Source organism: Rutidosis leptorrhynchoides, chromosome 10 (assembly GCF_046630445.1).
Source record: "Rutidosis leptorrhynchoides isolate AG116_Rl617_1_P2 chromosome 10, CSIRO_AGI_Rlap_v1, whole genome shotgun sequence".
Classification (NCBI taxonomy): Eukaryota; Viridiplantae; Streptophyta; class Magnoliopsida; order Asterales; family Asteraceae; genus Rutidosis; species Rutidosis leptorrhynchoides.
This window is the reverse complement of record NC_092342.1, coordinates 101,979,030-101,982,445: the sequence shown is the minus strand read 5'-3', so window position 1 is coordinate 101,982,445 and position 3,416 is coordinate 101,979,030. Positions and strand designations below refer to the sequence as shown.

General features: G+C 36.6%; 1 non-coding gene across 1 annotated transcript; it reads left to right on the top strand.

Annotated features, from left to right (window-relative positions):
• The first annotated feature begins 2,752 nt into the window (after window positions 1-2,752).
• Window positions 2,753-2,859, top strand: LOC139874030 (small nucleolar RNA R71). Its single transcript, XR_011767734.1, has one exon. It is a non-coding gene; the product is annotated as a small nucleolar RNA R71 (small nucleolar RNA).
• Window positions 2,860-3,416: the final 557 nt, after the last annotated feature.

Sequence of the window (3,416 nt, the reverse complement as noted above, 5' to 3'; positions counted from 1 at the left end):
TGCCTTCTTTAACCATGAAATGGCATTTCTCCCAATTAAGTACTAGATTTGATTGTTTGCATCTAATAACCATTCGTTTAAGATTAGCTAGACATGATTCAAATGTTTCACCGAAGACTGAAAAGTCATCCATGAAAACTTCCATGCATTCTTCTATCATGTCGTGAAAAATCGCCATCATGCACCTTTGAAAGGTTGCAGGGGCATTGCAAAGTCTAAATGGCATGCGTTTGTAAGCAAAAGTACCATAAGGGCACGTGAATGTGGTTTTCTCTTGGTCCTCGGGTGCTATTGGAATTTGAAAGTATCCGGAAAATCCATCAAGAAAACAACAATAACTATTTCCGGCTAATCTTTCCAACATTTGATCATTGAAAGGTAAGGGAAAGTGATTTTTTCTGGTGGCGTCATTTAATTTTCTATAATCAATACATACACGCCATCCTGTTACAGTCCTTGTAGGAATAAACTCATTTTTTTCATTTGTAATGACAGTCATGCCACCCTTCTTAGGCACGCATTGAACTGGGCTTACCCATGGACTATCAGAAATTGGATAAATTAGACCTGCGTCTAGCAGTTTAATAATTTCTTTTTTAACTACATCTTGCATATTTGGATTTAGTCTTCGTTGGCGTTGCACATACGTTTTATGACCTTCTTCCATAAGGATTTTATGTGTGCAATACGAAGGACTTATTCCTTTAATATCATGAAACTTCCATGCAATGGCTGGTTTATGAGCTTTCAACACAGAAATGAGTTGTGATTTCTCATTTTCAGTAAGAGAAGACGATATTATTACAGGTAATTCAGATTCACCATGCAAATAAGCGTATTCCAAATGGTTTGGAAGTGGCTTTAATTCTAATGTCGGTGGTTCTTCTATCGATGATTTATATCGATATCTGTCTTCTTCTTTTAGCATTTGAATTTCTTCTGTTGTTGGTTCATATCCATTAGCTATTAGTGTAGCTAACATTTCAGCTTCATCAATTGGTTCATTACCTTCTCCTAAAGAACATTCTCCTGTTCCTTGTAATTCTGGAAATTCTTCTAACAATTCTGCATGTGAGTCTATAGTTTGAATATAATAGCATGTATCATCTGCAGATTGCGGTTGTTGCATTGCTCTATCAACTGAAAAGGTAACACTCTCGTCCTCTATACTTAGGGTCAATTTCTTACCAAACACGTCTATCATTGCTTTAGCCGTGTTTAAGAATGGTCTTCCTAATATGAGAGGAACTTGAGAATCTTCTTCCATGTCCAGAACAATAAAATCTACTGGAAATACTAAAGTACCAACTTTAACTAGCATGTTCTCCATTATCCCTCTAGGATATTTTATTGATCGATCGGCTAGTTGTATGCTTATTCTTGTTGGTTTCAATTCTCCAAGGTCTAGTTTAGCGTATAGTGAATACGGCATTAAATTTATACTAGCACCTAAGTCTGCCAATGCTTCTATTGAACTAAGACTACCCAGAAAACATGGAATTGTGAAACTTCCTGGATCAGATAGTTTTTCTGGTATCTTATTCAACAGCACTGCTGAACAATTAGCATTCATAGTAACAGCCGAGAGTTCTTCCATTTTCTTTCTATTCGAGATTAGATCTTTCAGAAATTTAGCATATCTAGGCATTCCTGAAATCACATCAATGAAAGGAAGATTTACATTTATCTGTTTAAACATATCCAAGAATTTGGATTGCTCGGCTTCAAGTTTCTCTTTCTTCATTTTACTCGGGTAAGGAAGTGGTGGTTGGTATAGTTTAACATAAGGTTTAGCCTTAACTGTGTTATCTTCATTAACCTTTTCAACTACCGGTTCTTTTTCCTTATCTTGATCAGGTTGTGGTTCTTGTGGAGTAGGAATAGCTTCATCAGAAGTTACAGGTATTTCAGGTGGTTTAAGTGTTGTACCACTTCTTGTGGTAATGGTTTTAGCTGTTTCATTCTGGGGGTTAGCATTTGTATCACTAGGTAAACTTCCCGGTTTTCTTTCACCTATTAACCTTGCTAGGTTACTTACTTCTTGTTCCAAGTTTGAATAGAAGCTTGTTGATTTCTAAATGCTTGAGCATTTTGTTCATTAGTTTGTTTTTGAGATGTGAAAAACTGCGTTTGAGTTTCAACTAGCTTCGTCATCATATCTTCTAAATTCGGCTTTTTATCATCGGTTTGTGGTGGCTTGTTTTGAAAATTAGGTCTTTGCTGGTTGTAAGTATTGTTAGATACTTGTTGATTGCTAGGACCTTGTTGGTTGTTGTATGGAATATTTCGGTTATAATTCTGATTTTGATTGTAAATCGGTCTTGGCGGTTGATAATTATTCTGATAATTATTTCCAGGCCTTTGGTTTTTGTATGAAATATTCTCTCTTTGTTCCATTGTTAATTCAATACTGAGACAATCTTTTGTCAAATGTGGTCCTCTACACTGCTCACAACTAATTCGTATTGAGTGAATATCCTTAGTCATCTTTTCCATTCGTCTCTCGACAGCATCTATCTTTGCGGAAATGGAATCTAAGTCATGGCTAGAATCGGCTCTAGCTGCTTTAGATGATCTAACGATATCTTTTTCTTGGTGCCACTCATGTGAGTGGGAAGCAGTGTTATCAATAATTTTGTAAGCATCAGTTTCGGTTTTCTTCATAATAGAACCACCAGCTGCTATATCGATGTCTTTCCTTGTAGTGATGTCGCATCCTTGGTAGAATATTTGTACTATTTGACAGGTGTCTAAACCATGTTGCGGACATCCTCTTAATAATTTTCCAAATCTTTTCCACGCCTCATATAGAGTTTCATTCGGTTTCTGTGTGAACGTAACAATTTCTCCTTGAAGTCTTACGGCTTTAGATGCCGGAAAGAATTGTTTAAGAAAATTTTCAACTAAAACGTCCCATGTATCAATCGCCCCTTCAGGTAACGATTCCAACCAATCTTTGGCTTCTCCCTTTAAAGTCCAGGGAAATAACATGAGATATATCTGTTCATCCTCCACTTCTCTTATTTTAAATAGTGTGGAGATCCTATTAAAAGTACGAAGATGTTCGTTTGGATCTTCCTTCGGCGCACCACTAAATTGGAATTGATTAGTCACCATATGTAGAATTTGTCCTTTGATTTCATAATCTGGCGCATTAATGTCTGGATGAGTAATTGCGTGACCTTGGCCAGTACGTTTAGCTCTCATTCGGTCTTCCATACTTAAAGGTTCTAGATTCTCCATAATTGAATTTGTTGAATCCGAATCACTAGAGGATTCTGATTTAATGGTTCGTTCCTCAACAATCTCTGTTTGAATGATTGGTGGTTCCGGAGGAAAATTTAATGTTCAGGATCTATGAATTGTCCCCGAATATTCTCCGGATTCTCAATTGTGAGGTCGGGTTCAAAAAATGG